This window comes from Panthera onca, chromosome A2, assembly GCF_046562875.1.
Source record: "Panthera onca isolate mPanOnc1 chromosome A2, mPanOnc1 haplotype 2, whole genome shotgun sequence".
In the NCBI taxonomy this organism is placed as follows: Eukaryota; Metazoa; Chordata; class Mammalia; order Carnivora; family Felidae; genus Panthera; species Panthera onca.
The window spans coordinates 43,107,768-43,135,131 of NC_138340.1; the positions used below are offsets into that span (position 1 = coordinate 43,107,768).

The following is a 27,364-nucleotide window of genomic DNA, read 5'->3' on the forward strand; positions in this document are numbered from 1 at the left end:
AGTTTTTAATGGGAAAAAAACCAACTTGTTTAGGAAAAAAGATATGTTTTTTTTTTTTATTAACAGAGCTACTAGATATTATAAGAGTTGCTAAATGTTATTCTAGAATCCCCTTTAAAAATCATATTGTAGGGGCATCTGGATGGCTCAGTCAATTGAGCAGTTGACTGTGGCTCAGGTCATGATCTCATGGTTCATGGGTTCAAGCCCCACATCAGGCTCTATGTTGACAGTTCAGAGCCTAGAGTCTGCTTCAGAGTGTCTCCCTCTCTGCCCTTTCCTTCTTGCACTCTGTCTCTCTCTCAAAAATAAATAAACATTTAAAAAGTTAAAAAAAATCATATTATAACAGACTTCCATTTCCAGAAACATAGAATAGACATACTTTCTACTTTTCTTCCCTTTAAGTAAAGCCAAAAACCCTGGACATTTTATACAAAATAAACATCAGACTCTGAAAGTGGAGGGAAGAAGGCAGACTGGCTGAGGATCTTGGGACCCAGGGGAAAACATGGTGGTGAATTCCTTGGTTTTCTTTTTTTTAAATTACATTTGTGTTTATTTGTTTATTTCATCTTTTTTTTTTTTAAATTCAAACTCAAGTTAACATACAGTGTAGTCTTGGTTTCAAGAGTAGAACACAGTGATTCATCTCTTACATATGACACCTAATGCTTATCCCAAAAAGTGCCCTTCTTGAAGCCCTTCAGCCATTTAGCCCATTCCCTCACCTCACCTCTCCTTCAGCAACCCTTCGTTTGTTCTCTGGATTTGGTTTCTTATGGTTTGCTCCTACTCTGCTTTTATCTTGTTTTTCCTTCCCTTCCCCTATCTGTTGTGTTTCTCAAATTCCACATATGAAATCATGTCATACTTGTCTTTCTCTAACTGACTCATTTCGCTTAGCCTTGGGCTTTCTTTATGAATCTCACCACTGAGACTTAGAGGTAAAGAATACAGCAATCCAGGAAGGTCAGCAATCCAGGGGGCTGGGGGAGGAATAGCTAATTAGAATCCTTCTCTCTCTGGCCAGAGGAGTAGTAAAAGGAGAGCCTAACGAGAAAGAAAACTTTTTTTTTTTTTAATTTTTTTTAATGTTTTATTTTTGAGACAGGGAGAGACAGAGCATGAGCAGGGAAGGGTCAGAGAGAGGGAGACACAGAATCTGAAACAGGCTTCAGGCTCTGAGCTGTCAGCACAGAGCCCGACGTGGGGCTCGAACTCACGGACCGTGAGATCATGACCTGAGCCGAAGTCAGATGCTTAACTGACCAAGCCACCCAGGCACCCCAGAAAGAAAACTTTTAAGTTGGTCAGACACCACCAGAAAGACTGTAGTCCCACCCCCACCAGCAAAAGCCAAGCAGGGAGCCCAGACCACTACCTTATGAGGTAGTAATGAGGTTCTCTGACCCCCACCAGGGTAGTGTCAGAGGCGATAAAGTAGGAAATTGAATCTCTCATCCATGTCAGGCAGTAATGAGCTTCTTTCTCCCACTGTAGTCAGTGGAGACAATGCATGGAACCTGGACTTCCACTGCAAACCTGTGGTTTTAAAAAAGACTGGAGTAGATATTCATTTACTTTGTTTTCCTTCCACACGTCACTTGGACCATAAAGATCTCCTGGTTTTTGGTTTTTTCTTATTTTTTTTAAAGATTTTTAAAATATAATTTATTAGTAAATTGGCTTTTATACAACACCCATTGTTCATCCCAACAAGTGCTCTCCTCACTGCCCATCACCCATTTTTCTCTCTTCCCCAACCCCCATCAACCCACAGTTTATTGTCTGTATTTAAGAGTCTCTTATGGTTTGCCTCCTTCCCTCTCTGTTTGTATCTTTTGTTTTCCTCTTCCCTTCCCCCTTGGTCTTCTATTAAATTTCTCAAGATCCACATATGAGTGAAAACATATGGTATCTGTCTTTCTCTGCCTGACTTATTTTGCTTAGCATAATACCCTCCATTTCCATCCACGTTGCTGCAAATGGCAGGATTTCAATCTTTCTCATTGCCACGTAGTATTCTATTGCATATATAAACCACATCTTCTTTATCCATTCATCAGTTGTTAGACATTTAGGCTCTTTCCATAAATTGGCTATTGTTGAAATTGCTGCTCTAAACATTGGAGTACATGTGCCACTATGCATCAGCACTCCTGTATCTCTTCGGCAAATTCCTAGCAGTGCTATTGCTGGGTCATAGGGTAGTTCTGTTTTTAGTTTTTTGAGGAACCTCCACACTGTTTTCCAGAGTGGCTGTACCAGTTTGCATTCCCACCAACAGTGCAAGAGGGTTCCCATTTCTTCACATCCTCTTCAGCATCTATAGTCTCCTTATTTGTTCATTTTAGCCACTCTGACTGGCATGAGGTGGTATCTCAGTGTGGTTTAGATTTCTATTTGCCTGATGACGAGTGACATTGAGCATCTTTTCATATTTCTGTTGGCCATCTGGATGTCTTTGGAAAAGTGTCTATTCATGTCTTCTGCCCATTTCTTCACTGGATTAATTGTTCTTCAGGTATGGAATTTGGTGAGTTCTTTATAGATTTTGGATACTAACCCTTTATCTGATAGGCCATTTGCAAATATCATTTGCCATTCTGTCAGTTGCCTTTTAGTTTTGTTGATTGTTTCCTTTGCAGTGCAAAGGATAAGTGTAAGCTTTTTATCTTGATGAGATCCCAGCCTTGGATATACAGATGAATTCTGTGGAGATCTTAAAAATCTCAATCTCCCAGCTGCACTTCAGACCAATTACAGTAGAGGGTGGAACCCAGGTGTTAGCATTTACATCTTCCATGGCATTTTGATGCACAGCTCCTGTTGAAGATCACTGCTTAGATATTCTCTAAAATACCTCCTGTTTCATAAATTCTAAGATTCTTAGAATTCTCACATTGATTCTCCTAAAGATTGGAGAGGTTCAGTAAATTGTGTGTAATTTTATATGGGGACCTGGGATTGATGCAGAAGCATTAATTTTGTACCTCTGCTTGCTGAGCTGAACAAATCATACCAACTCTTTAGGTGTCTACCCAATCTAAAAAAGTATCACAGATTAATCTTATTTCTAGGGCAAATATTTTATGTAACCCAGGAAAGTCATTTTCTTACTCTGGGTCTCATTTTCTTTTTCCATCTATTACTCAACAGAACATACATACATTGAGATACTCATGTCAGATAGTTGTGATAAAGACAGTACCAGAAAATCAAAATAAAAGTATACAAAAATAAAAACCTACTATAAAAACATAAAAGGGCTTATGACTTCCACTTCAAATTCAGAAAGGTGGTCACAAATTTGAAATTCTTATTGCAATGCTTAAGTAAGAAACTTGTGCCCCTAGTCACTCTCCAAGGTCCAGATTACATGTCTCTGGTGAATCACAAGGTTGATAACTGCAAGTTTTATGGGTTCAATAACTAGCTATGAAAAGGCCTGCAATGGTCAGGAGCCAGTAGCAGAGCTCAGAGCCCAACAGCTTCTGTTATTTGTGTTCATACTTGTTCATTCTCTAGAGAAGGTCAGAATATTCTATACAAAACTGTGTTCAGTTCTCAAGTGTGAAACTTCCATGACTGGAAACACATCAAGGCATTTTGACAGCAGATAACTTTTTACCTCCTCTCTGAGGGGTTCCTGTTCAGAACAAAAATGTAATATAGCTCAGAGTGTTATCAGAGCCATTATAAAATCCACTTGGGCATTCTGAGATTCATGCTTAATGCCTTTTTATAATTTGTGAGAATGTGTGCAGAGTCCTTATAGCATGCTAATAACATTGTATTATGCCGCCGTGCAGCACCACACTTCCCACTTACATAAGGACAAAGCTATGATGTCGAAGGCAAAGATGAAGACGAGAACTGCAAGTTAAAAAACAAGGCTTAATAGAGGCCATTGATGACTTGGGGGTAGAGTGATAAAAATTAAAAATATTAAAAACGTCTAGGCCTGTCTTAGAATGATATTCAAGCTGCATTGTCAAGGCAAGCTTAAAACAAAAACAAAAACAAGAAACAAACATTGTGTGAGATGTTTATTGACTTGCTGTAGGAAAAGACATTGAAATCAGTATATATTCCAAAAAGTGAAGTGTCTACTAAAATAGGCAGCCTGAGTTAGAACATCACCCATCTTCCATATGTGTGTGTTTTCCTTCCTCAAAAATATTACCTTTATAAGCTAGAAACAACTTAAGCTGAAACAAATTTCTTGTGTCAACTGGACTTCAGTTTTATAAATTTGTCCTGAAGAATGAAATCAGACCTAAGTACTCGCTTTTGTTTTGTGACACTGCCCCTAATTTATTTAAATTTTATCATGTCACTTGGAGATTAGTAAGGTCAGTAATGAATCTATATGTGTTTCAATAATAGATTGATGTGCTGATAATGACAATCCATCCTAAAGTGAAAGAAATTTCAGATGGACATTAAACATGCTGTTTCCTGATACTTATGAAACACTGTTTCTTCCATAGAAGTAATGATGAGAATGGCATGGTTATGTGAAGAATAGAATGCAGAATAAGAAGATTAAATCATCTATTTCATAAACAAAAACCAGGATTGATGATAAGTAAATCCATGATACTTGAGTTTTACTTTTGAAAGGAATATAAAATGTTACAACTGTCTCAGGAATTCACGTAGACGCTCAGTAGGACTTGAGAGAGAAATAATAATTATACAAAATAGTGTTTTATTGGGTAAATGTTTCTTTGTTGAACTGTTATACCTGAGTGAGAAATAATGGCACCTGTTTTGTTTATATTCATTATTGTCTACTTTGAGGTGGCATCGTGCCAGCATTGTAGGGAAAACCTGGTGATTATTCTCTAAATTGTATCCATTATATTAGGAAATCACCTCTTCTACTATGTTTTATGAATGATTAACTAAAGAAACTTCAAGTCTTTAAAAATGATTTATATAATCTAATCATTCATGTAAAATTAATTCTAATAATTTGTATGAGTGTTTCAGGTCATTTTGGAATAATTAGCCATTGTTGAGGGTTTTTTCCCCATCAATTAAACTAATTGCTTTTCACATAGGTGTAAATTGAATATTGATCCCTATTTTTTTAGACTCACTTGCATAAGCAAATTATGCCTAATTACCAGCTTACCACATCATTACACAGTTATCATCAATTATACAAAAATATAGTGTACTAGACTAATGAATTCTTTGTCGTGTTTTGAAGGGCTTTTTAATTGTAATTCTTGAAACAATGTTGTCATTAAAAAAAATTAAACACCATGTTTAAACCCATAACACAATAAAGCACATTATTAGTTAACGAATATACCAGCTCCTGCCTACATAGTCATTAATCTTAGAATATAGAGAATTCCTTGAAACAAGTTGAAAGAACCTCATTATTGCTATTAAAGATAGTGAATTTACACAAGCAAATATTAGACTCTGTTGGTTCTAAATGTGTTTTAGCTCAATCCTTACTGTTTCCGGTATTTATTCCTTTTCTAACTGATGAAAAATCTCTGAGAAGATCTGAAGAGGTAGGGAATTTCAATGAATCGCCAATAGAGAATAGAGTGTCATTTTAAAAAGTCAGGAGATAAAAGAACTTTATTCATCATTCATTCCATACAATGCATTATTGTCTTCTGGTGGTTTTTCTGGGTACTTTGATTCACTATTTTCCAGATTAGGTCCTTTAGAAAAACACAAAAAGACATGAAAATAAATAATGCCAAAATTCTCCTTGTGGATTTCTACACCATATGATGTCATTGTCACACATTAGTTCTTCATAGAGACTGAAGGTAAAACCAAAAAGCTATATGTATTAAAGTGCTTTTTATATGTGGGAGTATGATCTCACTATGAAAGGCTTATTTTAATACTTACATCTCCTGCTAATAAAATCATACACATATGTGCCACTTTTTATGGGCGATGCCTTGGTGGAAGGCAGACTTCTCTCAGTTGGATGCAGTGTTGTGCAGTGTGGGTTTCCTAAGTCTGTGTCTACAGGAACAAAGAGAAGCAGAGGATGAGAAAAGCTTCTGAATGATTCTGTTGCTTAAAACTGGTAGACAGCAGGTCTTGAAGGACCTCTGGGCATTGTGAGGGTCAGTCTTTTATTTGCTCTGTATACCTAACTTTTCTCTTTTCCATAGAGATGGGGGAGGGAAGGAGGGAGACCAGTTAACATCGCTTTACTCTTTTGTGCCTTTTTGATACCAAAATGGGATGATATTTAAAAAAACATTTAGTTTTGGGGTCTCTGGGTGGCTTAGGTGGTTGAGCATCAGACTCTTGATTTTGGCTCAAGTCATGATCTCAAGGTTTGTGGATTCTGCAGGATTCAATCTCTCTCTGTCCCCCTCTCCTTTTCTGCCCCTCCCCTGCATTCTTGCTCTCTCTTTCTCTCTCTCTGTCAAAAATAAATATTTTTTAAGAACTTAATTTTAATCAATTTAATGAAATTTGGTCATTTTCTTAAATTGGTTATGTTTTCTAGGGAGAACATGGATAGGCCTCAAGGGCATTATGCTAAATGAAATAAATCAGAGAGTAAAAGACAAATACTATATGTTTTCACATATGTGGAATCTAAAAAAGCCATACTTTAGAAACAGAGTATATTGGTGGTTAGCAGGAGCTAGGAGGTGAGAAAAATGGGGAGAAGTTGGTTAATGGATACAAACTTCCTGGTATAAGATAAATAAGATGTGGGGATCTAGTGCACATGTGGTAGTTATAATTGATAACACTGTATCATATACTTGGAAGTTTTTAAGACTATGGATGGATTTTAAATGTTATCCCCCCCTCCACTACATACACACAATTATAATTATGTGATGGGAGAGAGATGTGAACTAACCGGTAATCATTTTGCAATATATATACTATCTCTTCAGCACATTGTATACTTTAAATTTATGTATGCTGTATGTGAGTATCTCATTGAAGCTGTAAAAATACTAAAAATCATTAAAAACTGCTTATGTATATGTGCCCAATATGTCAGGAACTATCTTACATTTGCGTGTGCATTGTTGAAAGAAACAGACATGGTTCCTCTCCTCAAAGTGTTAATGAGAAACAGACATCAGTAAATAAGTACAACTTATACCTAATGGTAGATCTTAAAAGATCACATCACAAAAAGAACTTGTAATGATGTGAGGTAATGGGTCTTAACTAAACTTTGTGTGGTAGTCATTTCACGATCCATACATATATCAAATCATTATGTTGTGCACCTTATACACCTAATACAATGCTATACATCAGTTATCTCACTAAAACTGGAAACATTTGAAATATTAAGCCATATATATCTTAGACTCACTTAGGGAAACACAGGTCATTAGAGCTGGAAGACTCCTTGAAGATCAGATAGCTTTAATCACTGCCATCCAATATCTACTTGAATACTTAGAGTCACAGGGACTTACTACCTACTGAGGCAGCACATAGCATCTCCAGAGAGCTTTAATCATTACAGCGTTCTTAGATACATTCATTCCCTTTCTGCAACTCTTGTGGTAGCTGGAATCTAATCTTTTCTTGCAGTTTTTAGTTTTGAAGATAACCTTTGCTATCCCTTTCTGTTTTCTGTTGTCCAAACATTCACAATTCTCTATACAATTTGTATGATGTCAGACCTTTCAAAAGATTTCTCTTTGGATTTATTCCACGCATATTTCATTCTCTGGTGGCATTTAAAGTATGTGTAAAGGAAAGTCACATTTATGAAAATCATGAAAAGAAAGCAAAATCCCAAAACAAAAATCTATTATTTTCCCTTGTGTACAGTTTTAAGAGGGATCCAAATAGAAAAAAAAATCACCTTATATAAAACATATGTATTCATAATATTGATACTGAATAGTATAACATATAAATAGCCTTATAGCTTGTGTTTCCTTACTTCTGAAAATTTGTGTTGTACTGAATTATTACTATATTTGGAAAAAATATTGAGATATTTAAAATCTTTTACCAAGGTAGCCCTGCCAAACTATTGATTCATGACAGTATTATACTTTCTGAAATATATATTGTTTAGTCCAAAATTTCTAACTAGTAATGAAAAATAACATTTACATGTAGACATTATTTGACACTGTTTGATTTTTGGTTGCTTTTAAACCATGGCTTCAATGATGACAACAGTACAAAACTGATCTAAGCTTAGGTGAATCCAAGATGGATTCAAATATTTTCAGTATAAGAAAACTATTATGTTCAACATAATAACATTCTTACCTTCATTACATAGTATTAAAACATTTGACATCCTTTATTCACAAACGGTATTTGTGCTCAATGTTACTTATTTCTTCACTCCGAATGGTTATTGAATACCATTTTGTATTGTTTATTATAACACATCCTTATTTCTAAAGGTTGACTCAAGACCTTCTTACATTAACTTGAAATAAAATTGAAAATAGCACAGGCCAGTCCTGAAAGTACTCAGCAAACACACATAAAGAGTGAATTTAAAACTCTACACAGTAGAAACCACATACTCTGCTTTAATTGCTACAGAGAGGTCAGTGTCTCAAACAAAACAGGGTAAGAAACCTTGCTTTTATAATAGTCTGATGCTATTGCAAAATAAAAAGCAAACTAAGGTCAGCCCTCCTTCCCTAACTTGCTTACTTTTGGTTACATCTTGGAAGTGATTTCAAAGCAGATTTCAAAGGGCAACATCTGTTGTTGGAACTGTGCATAAAGAAGTTTATAGAGAGCTAAGTTTAAAGATAGCTAAAGGGTTTAGACAAGCATAGGGATGCTAAAGAGATTATATTTGGAAGAAATGTGCTGAACTCATTCTCTACTTGCATGAATAATTTTGTCAATAGGATGAAACTAGAGTGACTTACAGATCCATGGCTCCAGCCTGAACTCTTTAAGACTTTCCAGTAATGAGAGAGCAAATGGCAAGTTTAAAGTTCTTTTCATATTAATCACAGAAATAGGTCTGTTGTTAAGAAATTGAAATCAATATTTTACATAGTGTTAGGCCTGGTGGAGTATTTGGAAAATATTTTCGGATATTAGTTTATACCGTGAGTATTTTACACTTTTTTTTGTCACCATAGAGTTCTAGCTAATGCCTAAAGCAATGAAGTGTGGACTTTAAACTTAAAGATATTTCTAGAAAATGTTCACACAACTGGATGCTCTGAAATTTATTTATGAATGATGATGTGTATGTGAGTTAGAGCCCAAGTTTTAGAGCCCAAGACATGCTATTCTACCTGGACCTCTTGATCTGGTTGACTATCAAGTGATAATTTAAAATGCATGTATTTCATTATTAGATTAAAAAGGCAAGTTTAAATATGAAAAACACCTTCATGATATTTTTCTTTATATTTTCTTCACCGACTAGAAAGCAATTTTGGATTTTAAAAAATCATTGAAAATTGACCCGATGTTTTTTATTTAGGAATTATGAAAAATAGAGTTTCAGAGCTAAAGCATGAGAAAAAATATATCATGCTTGTAATAAAGTACCTACAATGTCTAATAAGATGTCCTTTTTTTGTAAACCAAAATAAAAATGATACATATACATACATGCATTTTTTTCAAAGTATAAATGAATTAATGCAAAACCTCATAAATTCTCATAAACAAACCTAACTTTGAATTACAGGGAAGCTTCTTAGAAACCAAATGTCAAATATTAAAGAATTTCACTCATCTATAAAGTGTATAAGTCCAAGAATATGTAGTAATCTGGGGTAGAAAAGCATAGAGTAGGAAAGAATAGGATAGAGAGGAGACAGGAAGACAGGATAATCAGACATTTGTAAAAAGTACTTCATTGGTTTAAGTGGACAATTTCTCTCCTGTATAGTATCAAAGAAAATATCACACCTAGTAACAGCAAATAGCTCCCCCACCCCGCAAAAAAAAAAAAAGAAAAAACAGAAAAAATGAAATCATGTCGTCATGTTCTCATAATAAGCAGTAAATAATTACAGCACCTACCATATTCCATTTTAATTTCTATTTTTGTGTCTTTATTAAATTTTCCTTAAAGACACAACTCTATATCTCCAGAATCTAACCCAATGCCCAATATATAGGTGAAAAACAATTAGAAATTCTTCTTGTTTTTAACCTTTAAATTTTAATCATCAAATCTAAAACTCAGATTTGCCTAATTATACAATTAAAACACCTAACTTGTGTAAACTGCTTCCCATATGCCAAAGGGATGCCAAAGGATTTCTGTATAAATTCATTCATTCGTTTCAGCAACCCTTTGAGGTAGGCACTTTTATTTGTCCACATGACACAAAGGTAGAAACGAAGGTACAGGACAGAACGGTTATTTGCCCAAAGTGAATGAGTCCCAATCAGCATCTGAGTCAGACTGATTGAATCAAGAGTCAAAGCCCATAACCATTACAACCATTATAATACAACATCTCTGTTATCAAATCGAGCAAATGCCTTGAGGTCAAGGCAATTTTCCATAGTGGCAGTCCTAAACAACTCCATTAGCATTCATGGTTATTATGTACACATTATCATATAAGCAGAAAAATTGAATCCAGAAGTGGCAAAAGTTAGCAGCTGAGAGTGGAGGCATGTACATAGTCCATGTGGCTAATTACCAAGGTGAGCAGTCTGTTTTGAGACTACAAACCATTGAGCCATGGAAAACTAGAGACATCCAGATAACACTGAGAATAAAAAGAGAAGAAAAAGGAGCCAAAAAGGAAGGAGTGAAAGATGTTGCAGAAGTCAAACTTGCCTGGCCTGATTGTGTAGCTTAGGGCTGGTCTTTCCATATTTAGTATGCGCTAATCATATTTCATCTCACATACCAACTTATACTCTCCTCTCCCTTATCAAGGTCTGTGATGGATGTAGACTATAACAATCTACAGGATCCACATATGTGTTACCCCTGCACTAGGTTAACATTTCCATGGCTTGATGTTTGACTCTTGATATCATAGACTCACTTACAGTTCTGTGACAGAAAAAAAACATGGGTTGACTCTGTACTGTTTAATACTTGAACCAGGAATATTAATAACGTTAAAGACTTGGGCCGTTTTATCTCCTTATACACTAGTATAGACGGTTGGAAAGCCAAATATGGTTGTATTCAGAGAAACTACCTTGAACGCTGGCTCCTGATTTAGTACTGACCAACATGGCATCATAAAGGCAGTAGGTATATATTACATGGGGATGCATGAAGCTTTGTATCCAATCCCAGCTATTTTTCAATTCACTTCAACATTTTTACCCTAAGAATTTCCGGTGTGTTCTGAGTTTAGTTGTGTCCCTCCAAAAAGATATGTTGGAATCCTGGCACATATCAGAAGCTAGAAAAGGCAAAGGATTCTATTCTAGGAGCGGTATAGGGAGTATGGTCCTTAAGACACTTTGGTATAGGGAGTATGGTCCTTAAGACACTTTGGTTTTGGACTTTTAACTTCCAAAACCATTAATAAATTTTTGTTGTTTTAAGCCAGTTAATTTTTTATTCAATTTGAACTTTTTATAAATGAAAACATGAATATATTTTATTTTGGGACCTGTTTTCCTTTTCCTTACAATATTATATAAATTTTTTAATCCATTCAACTGTTGATGAAACTTTGGATGTTGTCAGTTTGGGGCTATTACAAATCATGCTACCATGAATTTTATGTGTGTGTGTATGTCTTTTGATGCATACACATATGTATTTATTTTCATTATATATTGTGTGGAATTCGTGGGTCATACAGTAAAAAAAAATGGCTAACATTCTAAAATCATGAGATTATTTTACTCTTTCTATTATAAGGCTGACATTTTCTGTGGAGTTTTACTAAAACTTGATGATGTCAGTCTTTTTAATTTTTAAATTCATAAACTACCATTATGGTGGAGATATAGTGATATCTCGTTATGCTTTTCAAGATATCTTTAACTTACATTCTTTATTATACAATTATGTTTTGAAATGATTTAAGTCACCTTATTTTGGACTCAAGTATTCATTTGTTTTTGGCAATGATCACCCTCTAATTAAGATAATGAAAAATTTATTTTCTTGTTGCTCAAAGGATGAACTGCCCAAAGTCTAGAACTGATTAGCAAAATGATATTTTTTTTTCACTGTGGAGAAATCTGCTGTTAGTTCTTCATTGTCCACCTCTGTGGTCTCATGGTCATAAAGAAGTATGTTAATTCTAAATGCCATGTGTTCCCCATCCCATCAAGTTGATATTAGATAAAAACTGACTTCCACAGGGGTGCCTGGGTGGTTTAGTTGGTTAAATGCCTGACTCTTGGTTTTGGCTCAAGTCATGATCTCATGGTTTTGTGGGTTCAAGCCGTGCATTGGGCAACATGGAGCCTGCTTGGGGTTCTCTCTGTTTATCTCTCTCTCTGCCTCTGCTCATTCTCTGTCTCTCTCAAAAAAATAAACTTACAAATTGAAGGAAAAAAAGCTGACCTTCACATTGATACCTCTGCTTACTCTGGACTGGATTTATACTGCAGTATGTCATGGGTGATTTGGAGATTTATAGCCTTTTAAAACATGGTTCCTGTATATTGCAAAGAAGATATACGCTCCTCAGACTGCTTGCTGTCGATTTTACCTCTCTTCTCTGTTGTCTTGCTTGAGAGGCTTTTCCTTCTGAAAGCATAGGTTCACTGCAGAATGAACTGAGATTAAGTGCAGGTGTTAAATAGCACCACAAATTGAATAACAGTTTTAAACAAGTCACAGGTATAATTTGAAGTTTTCTAGGATGGCCTTTTTTTTTTTTTTTTTTTTTTTATCTTATACTACTACTGCAGTTGCAAAAACATTGACACTTTCCAAGAATGTCTCATTCTATTCTCAGGATGCTCCTCCATCAACAGAAAGTAATAGGTTAAGAAAAACATGGGAGTGAGGTGTTGAGGGTCAGTGGCCTAGCCTTGAGAAACAAACTCTCTCTTCTCCCTGCCGGGTACTTGATTTGGTTTCTCCCTATTTGGAATTAGATTCTGAATTTGAAAAGGTTACCTAAGCCCTAATTCAGAAATCCTTTACAAAGAAGCCAAAATAAAAAAAATAAAATAAAATAAAAAGAAGAAAAATCTCAAGAACAAACCACCAGCTTCCTGTAATCATAGCTCTGACTCGCTTTAACATAAGAGATGATTAGGAGGAGATTTCTGTTTTATTGGTGATTTCCAAGCAAAATTCTTTCTCTTATTGACGGAAAAACTCATGGTTAAGAATAGTAATAAGTAAATGAAAGGATCTAGCACACTCTCAAGGTAGCTTCACACATTTCTAGGTGTGAAGAAAGGCACTGGGAACATTAAGTAGCTGTGACCGTATCATCCCCCAAATGAGACTAGCCTTCTTTTAGCTCCTTTACTTTCAACTAAAAGTGAAAAATGTTTATCAGCGTATCAGCCGAGGTCAGGCTCTGGAAATGTGTAACAAATGTAAAACACAAGCGGCCCAGAATTGTTCCGCATCTAATACTGCAGGTTGGATATTTGTGCAGCAACCCCAAGGATCTACTTTATTTTAACTTTTCAGAATAACTGAGACGTACAAAAAAAGATGAAAAAATGATGAAGTCTTGCAAAAATTTGCCAGTCATCTCTCTCTCTCTCTCTTTTTAAAATATTTATTTACTTATTTTGAGAGAGAATTCCAAGCAGGCTCCTTGCTGTCAGCACATTGGCTTGAACCCATGAACCATGAGATCACCTGAGCTGAAACCAAGAGTAGGATGCTTGAGCCACTTAGGCACATCCTCCCAGCCATCATTTTAAGAAGAATCATAAATGGAAATTGGCTGAAAAGACTAAAAAAACTTGTAGCAATATTAACAAGTGGACTTGATTTGGCTTCATTGGGGAAAAAAATTCCTTTCCTCATTAGTATAACTTGGGCAAAGCTTGGTATATTCTCATTCATTTGGAAAGAACGAAAAGCTTTGTTGTGCTTGATGATAGGGGATATTCTATCATTTGTAATCATTTTTTTAAGATTTAGAGTAAGTTCCTGTCATTTCAGTTTGTGCACTGTGGAAATGAACAATTTTTACAAATAACAAAGTATTACTGGTTATTGTCATTAATAGGCCTCAAAAGAATTTCACCAGTTCCTAACTCATAGTGGGGACTTAGAATACATCTGTTTCTTTCAGTATCAGTCCTATTTTTTTAAATTTGTGACTAAACAAAATATGTTCTAGCTGATTTAGGTGGAGGAGGAATTCATTAAATAGATACAGGTGCTTTTTGGAATTATTAGGAAGCCTGGAGAATGTGGCTCCTGAAACAGGCAGTAAATAGGTATGTTATATTTTTAGCTCAGTGACATCAGTTTTTTTACCAAGTCTTTAGAAATTTTTGGTGATCCTCAAACACAGAAAGAATACAATTTTGTTGGGGTGACAAAAAAAAAAAAAAACAATTAAAATGATATTCAGCAACGACAAGAACTAATCAATATCCATTAAATATTAGAGGATATGATTATATGGTTTATATAATTTGACTGGTCAAAGATTATTTTAGTTAGTATAAATAGTCAATTTGGAGAACGCAAACCTTTTGTTGATCAAAATAGTAAACTCTCTCTATTGAACATTTTGGACTAAGATGATTGGTAGTTCCCTTCTGTTGAAGTGAGCAGCTTTCTAGGATTAGAAAGGAAATCTAAAGGGAAGTCATTGACAACAGAGGAAAAATTAAATACCTTCTATCTGGTAAAGGGAGAGGGTTATTAACAAGAATAATGAATATATTTTGGAAAGACAGTAGAAATGCTTTTGTTTAGTACAAATGTCTTACCTGTGGACCCACTTCATTTTAAGTTCTTTACAACTTACCTATAATATTTTGGGAACCAAATGCCATGATTTTCTTTTAATGTTGATTCATCTACTTTGAGTGAGAGTGAAAGCAAGTAGGAGAAGGGCAGAGACAGGACAGAGGATCTGAAGCAGGCTCCACACCTTCAACACGGAGCCTGATGCAGAACTTAAACCCACGAACGATGAGATACTGGCCTGAGCCAAAATCAAGAGTCAGACATTCACTGGCTGAGCCACCCAGGCTCCATGGTTCTTCATTTGACTCACATAGTCAAGCTTTATTTTTAATGCTGATTCTTTTTTTAAATATTTACAGTGTTTATTCATTTTTGACACACAGAGATACAGAGTGTGAGAGGGGGAGGGGCAGAGAGAGGGAGACACAGAATCCGAAGCAGGCTTCAGGCTCTGAGCCGTCAACACAGAACCCAATACATGGCTCAAACCCACAAACCATGAGATCATGACATGAACTGAACTTGGACACTTAACTGACTGAGCTACCCAGGTGCCCCTAATGCCAATTCTTAATATAAATAATTGAACAATGGTACAAAGAAAGGAGCAGTAAGTGTATCTTAAAGAACCAAAGCTATTCCTGGGATAGATAGCTTCATGTGTTCATTGTCAACATGTCATACACACAAATTATATTCACACAGCATACAGAGAGTTTTCATCTAAATCTTTTAAGCTTTTTTCTCAACTAATGGGGGTATGATCATGAGATTCTGTAGCAGATGCACTTGTTTTCGTCTTTGCATCTGCTTTACAGAGCACAGAATTGGGCACAAAATATTTACTTAAACTTATTTATTAGAATGATTGACAGCTTATAGTAATAGGTCAGCACATTACCATATCAAAAGCTATATAATACAAAGTTTCATGTTTTGGGGGCACCTAGGTGGCTCAATTTGTTAAACATCAGACTCTGGATTTCGGCTCAGGTCATGATTGCACAGTCATGGGATCAAGCCTCTCATCAGGCTCCATGCTGTGTGTGGAGCCTGCTTGAATTCTGTCTCTCCCTTTGCTCCTGTGCTACTCTCTCTTTCTCTCTTTCTCTATCTCTCTCTCAAAAAACAAAACAAATAAAAAAAAAACCCAAAATTTTACATCTTAAACTCAGAAGAATTTTGATGAGATAATTTTCCTGTCACTAATTCTATCACACAATATTGCAAGGATAATAAAGGGATCAGAGACATTTTCTACCAAAGTAAAATGAGATTTATCATTCATATAATAGCATGTATATTTTTCTGAGTACTTTTCATATATTACCCTATTTAATCCTCAAGATAACTAGATGTGGTAGGTATTATACTTAAATTTATTTTGCAGATGAGGAATCAGAACAGTTAAAATATTTACCCAAGGTCACACAGTTGCAAGCTGTATACATTTTATGTGTATTAAGATTTATGGTATATGTTATATTAATGTGTATATGTTATATGTATACAGAATAATCATATGTGTGTTAATATGGTAATGTATATATGTCAATAAAGAACATGTTTTAGGGAGCTCAATGAAATTTTATTGGTAGATTTTGATTAAAAAAAATCACTGGGGCTCCTGGATGGCTTAGTCAGTTAAGTGCTGACTTCTGCTCAGGACATGATCTTACTGTTTGTGAGTTCAGGTGCAGTGTTAGGCTCTCTGCTGACAGCTCAGAGCCTGAAGCTTGCTTTGGATCCTATGTCTTACTCTCTTTCTTCTCCTCCCCCACTTGCTCTCTGTCTTTCTCTCTCTCCCTAAAATAAACATTAAAAAATTTTTTTAAATAGCAAAATTCACTGAATACAACTTTTTTCCCCACTTCGTTAATGTCAGATCCTCAGGTTGTTTTCATAATGCAATTAATTATATGTTTCACAGTGTTTAATCCATCTTAGTTTCCTACCCCAAACAACTGATGAATCTGTACACTATTCCTTCTGTCTATATAGCACCTGACATCCTAACCATTCTCCTACCAGAGAACATATTCTCCAGAGAGGATACCTCTCCTGAAGCCAAAGCTGATGGACAGGTCTTGCTTTCTTTTTAAAGGTCTGCTTTAAATCAGATGCACTCTCATTCCCTGGAGAAGCACACATACTTTTCCTTCCCCATTTCTTTAACACATATGCACTTGCTTCAGCTCTGCCCTCTTTAAAATTATTGTTCCTTCCTCAGCTGCAGCGTTTGCATAATGATGTCATTTTTTTACTGTCAATATCACTATAATGTTTTTATGCAGGGAGTGAGGAAAGAAGAAATAGGGTAACATTGTTCTGAAGCCTTGTTTTTTCTTGTTATTTTTCTCTTGACCTTGTGTCAATCTGACCATGTATGTGATGTGAAAATCCTGTCACAGGTTTATTTGAATCTGTTGCATTTGAGTTGAGTGAGCCACAATTCATTAAGAACAGGCTGTTTCTTGGGGAAGAATTAATCCTGAATTAGCAATGTTGAACCACATGGTTCATTTGACAGTGTCACAATTGGCCAAAAAAAGATTCTACTAATTAAAAGACTTGTATACCAGATCTGCCACTATGTTTTCTGGATATTTTTGCATGTCTTTAATCTAAATAGATCATTACATTTTTTTTCCTAACAGTTTCTCAGTTACTGACTCTGGTTTTCTTAAGCAAAAATAGCTAGCTAGCTAGCTAGCTAGCTAGACAGACAGACACATACATACATATATACATACATACCTACATACATACATAGATGGATAGATAAATAGATGGATAAATTTATTGACATATAAGGGTAGTTCAGAAAATTGAAGAAGTATTGAAGAAAAAGGCTGGGGATGGACAAAATAGAGACAGATCCAGTGGTCTGGGGAACAGGAAATTTTGGTCAGATTATTCAGGGCATTACTCCTGGGATGAATCAGTGAAACCCATCTTCAGTTTTTTGATCACTGTGCTCAAGGTTGAGATTCTCTAGTGAGCAAGAAACGACAACTGTGGAGTATGTGCCCACATACTTGCAGGATACCATGATGGACAATTGCACAAAATAACCAATCCATCAGTGTAAAATTGGGAGTTGTTACCAGAATACAGGAAAATTGATGTGGATTGGCAAAAGCAGCAAATTTATATTATAAAGGTAAGCAGTTTAAAAATAGCCTATTACAAAGGGCGTTCAATCTACAACACTGTTGTAGTGTAAGTTAGATCTACATATCCAACACTCCACCACACCTTTTTAAAAATCAGAATATGATATCCGTTCCCACTTTAGGAAGTTAATCAGTTTAAGACAATCCCTTTATTTTGGCAGAATAAAGGTTAAAATGAGATATTAAGCCATCTCAAGTAGAATAGAAAAAATGAGTTGAACCTTGCAGAATGTATTTGAAAGGAAAGGGAAAACATCAGCTCTATACAAAACATAAATTGGTCCATAAATGAAGCATTAATGAGAGCACAGTATCTCATCCTTCTCCTGGCACATGGAGTCAGTCGCATTCTTTCAGACACCTCGCACTCCCAGGGCACGAGTGTTGAGGATCCTGAGGAGTATCCGGGCCTTGTTGCTATGCCCCTCGAGAGGCCACTGCAGTATCTGAAGTTGTAAACATGCAAACATATCCTGTCTTCTTCAGAGCTGCCTCCCTGATGTCTCTCTTATTGGCAGCAGAAAGCAGAGCAGGGCTGCAAATCTTGTACAGCAATCTGGAGATGATGGCAGGGCAGCCTCGTGTGGGAATCCTAAATCTGACACTCTGGCCTGTCAGTGCTGGTCTCACTGCTTTTGCAGCTTGTCCAGCACGTGGAAAAGGGAAGCGAAACAGGGACCGTCTGCTTTGTGTTCCTGGCCTCTAACCACACGGTTACATCGTAGTGTGTTTTCCTATCTGTGTCTTTTCAAGAGAACCTTCAGCTAAGTTTATGCCGCTCCTTCAAGGAAGAGAGTCTATATTTTGTACCTTGGACTTAATCTGATTTTAAGTTTTGGTGGAAAAATCATGTATTGGAAGTATATGAGAGTTTTGTTTGTTGTGTTTGAGGGGCTTTCTTGTTTTGCTTTGTTTTCAGTGAAGAAGGATTACCAGACCAAAATTACCCATTATCATTTTAAGTAAGATTTGTAAAATGTTCAGGGTCTTAGGTGGAAAAATGCTGAGTAGAATAAGACCTCTTTCTTATTGTAAACCATTTCAGCCTTCCTAGGTTAGAAAGAATTGGCTCTGGCAGGTCCATAATCCAGCAGGACTTAATTTACATCCCTGTGAATATTCCTATTAAAAATAATACAAGCTTCGTAGGGCACTTGGATGGCTCCGTCAGTTAAGCATCCGACTTCATCCCAGGTCATGATCTAACAGTTCATGAGTTTCAGCCCTGTGTCTGGGCTTGTGCTGATAGCTCAGAGCCTGAAGCCTGCTTCAGATTCTCTGTCTCCCTCTTTCTCTGCCCCTCCCCCACTTGCGCTCTTTGTCTCTCTCTCTCAACGATGAATAAACATTAAAAAAATAAAAAATGAAAATAATATAAGCTTCTAATTCAATATTGGATGGTTTTAGTATCATTATGCCTCGTTGTCTGTGAGAACTTAGTGAAATAAAAAAATTGAAGAAACAGCATGGCTTACAGAATGTAGTGCCTTGATTGAACCGTTGAATATTGCCATTTTTGTTAGTTAAAAAGGGTTAAACATGGGCTATTTCCTATGATTCAAGTTAATATATACAAGGAAGATAAACGGAGGTGATTTATAACTGACTAAGAGCTAAAAATCACAAAGGAGTGGGTTGAGGATGAATACAAAGAAAGCTGCACATCCCAGAATATGGAAGGTGGAGGATTTTTGAGCCAATCTGTTTTATGGGTCTCTAGAGGCTGTGGTGTCAGAGACAGTAGGCACAGTCAAGGGCAAAGGGCAAATGGGATCCCAAATGGTCATTATGCAGAACTAAACCAAGTAGCATTCCTATGCTTAGTTTCAGGCCATAGGCATCTGTTAGTTACCCTGAGATAAGACCCCAAGTGGGGTTTTTCTGCCAAGCAACAGTTTGAGGAAAGTTAAGGCACCAAATGTGGCTGTCAGTATTACTAACAAGATCATGGTCATTTGGCATTTGGTAGAAGGAGCTCTGTAGTCAGCCAGCCAGCAGGTTGGACCTTATTTTACCCCATGTAGACATTCTGGTCATAGTCCCAAATCAGTAGGGAAAACCAAAAGGAAACTGTACTAATGATCAGGCAACAATAGAACACATTACCTGCATCATTATTTCTTAAATTTAAAGCATGCTTCTGAGGAGAGCTAGCAGAATCAAAAAGAAGAATTAGAAACTCAGATATAAAATCTATTCTAAGAGCAAATATAAGTAACTCACAGAACAGAAGAGAACTTAAAATAACCCAGTTTATAATTAAAGATTTGAAACACAGTCTTTCCATGGTACTTTTTTAGATAACCAAAACATATTTATATAATCATAAAATGCGAAACTACTTTTTAACATCACCCTAAGGACAATGTGTGATACATTTTGTTGAAGGTGCAATATAAAATATTAATACTAAAAGTGTCAACAATGTTAAAATTAAAACCTAACTTACAGAAGGTAGTACATTAACCTAGAAGAGAGAGTGGACAGAGAAAAGTGGAAGCAAGACTAAGGGAATGAAAATTCTATCTTAAAATGCCAGAAAATACTGCTGAATTTTAATGGAACAAGAAGTTGAGGTTTAAGTATATTATTTAAGATGAAAATATAATCGATAGAAGAATTATTATGCAGTATCGAAGGAGAAAATAAAGGATAGTATCAGTAGTTTTAGTTTAATCTTTATTATTCACATTGGGGGAGTCCATAGAAATTTTCTACAGTTGATAGGTCAAGAAATAGTTGCAGATTTATATTATCTAAATGCTGGGAGTTTTCATTAAAAAGTGAAACTAGGATTGAGGAGGAGTGGGACTATAGATCGTGGCTTTTCTGTACGATGTGATTAGTTACCAGGAACTTGTATTACTCTATTAACTAATCAAATAGGAAAAATGTGATAGAATATGTAAGGATCATGTTGGTCTTTATTGTATTTTCTTGATTTACTTCTTATTTTTAAAACATTTGATATAATGTATACATATTTTTTGGTAAGGAAAAAAGAGAAACTCCAAAGTATTCATAAATCATTAAAATAATACGTGCCAGGGCACCTGGATGGCCCAGTTGGTTAAGCCTCTGACTGTTGATTTCAGCTCTAGTGATGATCTCATGATTCATGAGATTGAGCCCCGCATTGGGCCTTACGCTGACAGCACAGAGCCTGCTTGGGATTCTTTCTCCCTAGCTCTTTGCCCCTCCCCCGCTCATGCCTTTTTTCTTGCAAAATAAATTAATAGACATTAACTGTGGCTTGTACTCTGCTAGAAGTTTTATATGCATTTAATCTGTTCTGAAAAACGGTTTATCTACTATCAGTTTGTTTCACACACGAATAAACTGTGTCTCATAATTTATTAGCTTACATAAGTTTGGGTCATGCTTCTAAGCCTTCGTTTTGGTCTCCTCAAATGAACCTGTTTATATCAACCCACATTCTCTTCAAAAGTTTGATAATAGATGGATGGATGGATGGATGGATGGATGGATAGATGACTGATAGATAGATAGGTGGATAAAAGATGTGGCATATGCTCTTAAAATATAAGAACCTGAAAGATTTAATGCAGCTTCCTAAATGGAAGCTTACGACCCAATATACACAATAAGAAGGTGACAAAAAATAGTTTTGCAGTAATTAACACAGACTTATAAGTCATCATTTAAAAATCTGGCCTCATTGATCCAATTGGTCTCTGAACATTTAATTATTAAAACAGTTTGACATTCTAAATAGTTTTGGCTGCCTCTTTGTGGTTCTATACTGTATTGATAAAACCATTATTTAGAGTTTGGATTCTCTGTCAGACTTCTTAGCTTCCAATTCCTCTTTTCCCCTTTTACTATCTGTGAAAGATTGCTGTTCTCCTTTTGGCGCCCTCATTCCTCAAGCGTAAAATGGAAATTAAAAAGGTTCTGCAAAAAGTATGGAAGAAGGGGATCGAAAGGTGCAGACTTCCAGTTATAAAATAAATAACTAATATATAGCACGGTGACTATAGTTAATAGCACAGTATTGCATATTTGAAAGTTGATAAATGAGTAGATCCTAAAAGTTCTCATTGGAAAAAAAATTCTAACTCTGTATTGTGACGGATGTGAACTAACCTGACTATGGTGATTATTTTGCAATATATGCAAATGTTGCATCATGATGTCGTCCACCTGAAACATATATAATACATATGTCAACTAAACCTCAACAAACATAAAAAAATAAGAAAAAATAAAAGGGGGAGAAAGTTTTGCAGCTGACAATATCATTTGTCTTCCAAACATTTATTTTTCTGTTTTCATTGCCAACAGGACTTCAATTTGAGGTCTGGAAATAGTTCCAGCTAAAAACTTTGTTTATCTAGTTCTCTTAAAGCTGAGAGTTGCCTCATAACAGTTCTACTTAGCATGATGTAAGTAGAAGTTGGCTGTGGGTTGTGAAGAAAGTATGTTTTTTCTTCTAGATGCAGGAAGAAAGAGATCTGAGTTCTGGACATTCCCGCCTTTCTCTGTTTGACTTGCCTGGAACAGGATCACAGTGCAAGGAGCTGGGTAGGCAGTCTTGTGAACATGTCCAGAAAACCCAAGAGCATTTCAAAAGTTCTAATTATGACATCAACAAGACACCAGCTGCCTAAGCTTAGATTTTTGTGTGTGTCTGAAGTAAATAAATTACTGGGTCTAAACCATTGTAAATGGTTTTCTGCCACTTGTGACCAAATGAATTCCCCAAGTGATATTGATGTCTTTCTCATATGGTTATCATAGAGATTAAATGAAATAATGTGTATAAAGAATTAAGATGAGAAACCAGCACATACTAAGCAATAATTATTGGTTACACGGGGGAGAGGAAGAAATTTTAAAGAAGCCTATAGGATTTTACACCTTGAAATCCAGTCTTTTCATCTCATTGCTGAGAGAAAAAAATTTCCAAAGCATTAAATGACATATTCATGATAATTTATATAATTTTCATTTATCTTCACAATCTACTATTATAAAATGTGATGCTTATTAAGCACCTGCTAAAAAGCAGTTGCCTATAAAGCTCTGGGTACAGAGTAATGCAGTCATAAAGAATACTTCCAGTGACACGTATTCTGGGAGTCACATAGAATCCAAGCCATTTAAAGTTAAACTGCATCAAATTATAAAGAGCTTTGATACTGAAGTTTGTACCTTAGCAGAGAGGAGGTGGGCATCCCTTGCTACTCATGCCAATTAATTTTATTATAAGTTTACATTGGTCACAGAATCAAACAAATGGCTAGGGTACCATAGATGAGACAAAACAATGACTATTCCATTCATTCCGCTACCAGGATTCCAACTTACCTGAATACTGACAATAGAATGTATCAACTTGAGTTATTATTCATTCTTGTGTTCCTCTACTTGACTCGTAGGCCAGCAGGATATGAAGAGAATGTTGGATTGACCTGACAGGCATCACATATTCATTCCTTGGTTAAGAAAAGTGCATCACCTTGACTGGCAGTTCCACCATATTGCTTACAAAGGAAGAGAAGTAATTCTTTAACAGGAAATTACTGTGCTGTCACCAAAAGAAGGCAGAATGAATGTGGAATGACAAAACAAATCACCCATCCATTTACTTAAACCAGGGCTCTACCTTTTTGCAGTATATGTTACCAAGTCTCTATTACATTCTAAGTTCCTACTTGGAATATATAATAGTGTCGTTTTTCTTCTTGCTTATGGAGACTTCTTTTGAAAAAGTTTATGAAATGAAATACTTCCTCAATCTTACACAACTGGGCCAGACATCCAATTAGTATATCTGTCTTGCTAGCAGGACTATCAATATGATTAAGGAGTTTTCCCTCTAGCAGAGGAAAAGGCCTGCTAAGCTGAGAATCAATGTGGTGTGCACTTCCATTTACCCCCATCAGTTCTGTTTTCTTGTACCCTTGATTTTTAAGAAGATTTAGTTGCACTGTTCTTTATATAACCTTTTGCTTTTGTTGTTGAAATTGATAATATTTTGCTTCCTCCTTTGTATTTTAATCCTTTACCTTCTACTCCATATTTGGAACTCTGAGGCCAATTACCAATACTACTTGGACAAGTCATTGATGTGTAACACGTTTCCTTTTAGTAATTAGCCCCAGAATCATAAGTATGGATTAGAAGAGTTATAACACAAAAAACGAATAGGTCATTATTAGAGATAAAACGCTGTTGATGTGATGAATGTCATAAGACCCCTTTGGTGCACTGTCCAGACTCTTTCTTCTTGTTTCTGAGTGGCTCTCCTCCATCTTCAATGTGCTTTTGATTTCAGTCCCCTTCACCTGCAATCTTACTTGGCAGACTCTCCTAAGGCTGTCAGAGACACTTTGTCCATAGACATGGAGATCAAGAATCCTTTAGAGTTTACATCCCATGTCACCCCAGGTCCTTGGTCATGGGAGTATGAAGTCCCCACATCCTGTGAGATCAGGGTGAAGCTATCTTCAATAGACCTTGACCTGAAATGGCACTCTTGCTGGTTTCTTCTCTCTTAGCATCATGTGCAAAGTCCTGAGGCAAGAACATGCTGTTTTTTTTCTAAGAACCTAGAGAACACTGGCAGAGAGAGTTTGAATAAAAGGAAAAGTGGTATAAAATGAAGTTGGACAGAATGCTAAGGGTCAGGCCATGCAGTCTTATAAGGAGTCTGAATATTTGATTCAAAGTACAGAAGTTCATACCCACAGTCTCTTTCTTCCTCAAAGGAAAGACTATAATCTAAGATGTAGCCACATGAATGGCTGCCATGATGATGAGGGAACCTGGCTGATATTTACTGTATTGTCATTGCTGGTAAAGGAAGCATGGGCCAGACAATTAACTTTCTATTCGGGTTGGGACACTTGTTAGCCAGGTTGTACCAAAGGATTTTCCCTATTCTCCAACACAATCCTTAAGCAAAAGTTGGGAGTCAGGAATTCAGAAGCATTGTATTAATATCCAAGAGGTTTTATAAGTTTTAAGATTAGCTGAATATTGCAAAATCATGGTTTAGTTGATCTAGGCTGTGTCTTAGCTGGAACTCTTGGTTGAACACATCAATGAGATGTAATGGGATTTCTACAAATGGCCCAATCAACAGAGACCTAGAATATAGAGCATCCCAAATACAACCTGTGACAGAGAAGGGAGATTGATCAATTTGACCTAAAATAATCTTAATTTGTTCTATTATAATTCTGCTTCCTAGCAAAGAGATGAAAACCTTGTAACTCATCCTTAGCTGGGATTTGGAAAATGATTATTTTATACTTATCTTACATTAGCTTTTCACCAATTTTAAAACCTGCTAAATCTTCTGAAAATTACCCATAGATATAATTTTTATTTTTAATTATGGAATTGTCATTGCATTAGGAAGCACATTTTAAAAATAATCTAAAATTATTTTGACATAAACATAATTTTCCCAAGATTTAGATTTTACACCATGGTTTCTTTCAGTGCAGACTAGACTTTCATGCTTATTAAAAACAGGTAATTTGACTGGCTAAACAATATAGAACATGAGTATTAGACATATATGTTTTAAAAGCTGCTTCAATTTTTGTAATACAAGAGAAAACAAATTAACAAACATATGGAGAGCAACTCTATTGGTCTGTTTATCTTCTAAATACCACATTTTGACACACAGGATTACTGTTCACCAGATCAGATTTCATTTCAGTATATGGACTATTAGTAATAGTAATATATGTATTACTTTTCTACTTTTGTTTGAAAGTCTCAAGTATGATTTAATTGTAAGTGCCATATCCTGCAATTTGTCACATATTTAGAGTGGTTGATGAGAATCGTATATATTTTTGTTTACTTGAAGATACTTAATACCAGATAAAGATTGAGAGAAAGAAACACTCTCCATATGTATATGCACATTTTCATGAGCAAAAGAGAGAGGAAGGAAAAGAAGGAAGGAGCAAGTGAGCTCTGGAAAAGTGTTATGTGTAACTGTTTCTAAATTTAACTTAATTTAATGATGTTTTTAAAAGTTTTTGCAGTACTACCTAAGATAACAGCTGTGAGGCCTGAAATAAATAAAATCTTAAAGGATTTAAAATAAAACTAAGGATTGGAACATGAGCAGAACCTGATGTGAATAAATCTTTATCTTCCCATTTTTCTTTGTGTTCGTACTGACAAATTAGCCTTCTTGTCCTTAATCTGTATGACATTATATGGGGCAGTTTCTAAAGGAAGCTTCTTCTTTACATACTTCTGTAGGAGTGTGATAGAACCTCCGCCCTTGGGGCACCTGGGTGGCACAGTAGGTTAAGCATCCAACTCATGATACCAGGTCATGGTCTCAGGGTTTGTGAGTTCAAGCCCTGCAATGGACTCTGTGCTGATGGTGTGGAGCCTGCTTGGGATTCTGTCTTTCCATCTCTCTGCCCCTCCCCTCCTTGTGCATGTTGTCTCTCAAAATAAATAAATAAACCTAAGAAAAAATTTAGAACTTATGGTCTTGAGGAGCTTTTAAGAGGGGATTTTGAGACCTCTTATGCATTAAGCTACTGTAGATTAAGTTACTTCATGGTATTATCTTATTTACTCCTAATAACAACTATATACATTAGATATCATTATTTCCATTTTATAAATGAGGCACCAGGTGTTGAAGAAGTTATTGACTTACCCAACACAACAACATTCTTAATCCACAAACACAGGTTTAACATCTGAATCCAAACCCCAAACCGCAAAGCTACAATATTTCCTCTGACACTAGCCTAGTAATTGTGATTTATTTGCTCAATAAGAAAATCTCTTTTAAAAACACTATGTTAAATAATCACATAATTAAAGCATTAAGTCCTTAATGTCTGGTCTGAATTATCCTTCTGCTTTTGCACAACCATTAACAGAGCACTGCAGCTAGAGCAGGGCATTGGAGACCCACAGAAAGAGGCGTGCTTTTCAGAATCCATTTTGTGTGCTTAGGAAAGAAATAGCAACCTATTAGCAAGTAGATAGACTAATTGACTAAATAATTCATATCGACTATCACTGATTTACTCTTAGTAGAAGAATTCACACTGAACCTGTTATTCCAAAATGTTGTATTTGTAAGAGAACGACTCGGAGCATGGCTTTCTGATCTAATACAGTTCACCAAACATATGCATGGTGATTCTTAGTCAACGTTGATTTGGCACATCACTACCCTGTGAATTTTATCTAGATAATTAACCTACTACTTTTTTAAAAACTGACTTTAAATCAAATTGTCACATATATGGTGAGTTATACCAGAAAATAAATTAAGATCGCATGTTATTAATTTACTAAGAAAGGCCATGTGTCAGGAACATCTTTTTGAGTTCAGGAAAACTGATCAGAA

At 35.7% G+C, this 27,364-nt stretch overlaps 1 pseudogene; it reads right to left on the reverse strand.

The window, feature by feature from the left end:
* Positions 1–27,364, reverse strand: part of LOC132675910 (atlastin-1-like) — a 128,418-nt pseudogene that overhangs the window by 12,051 nt on the left and 89,003 nt on the right.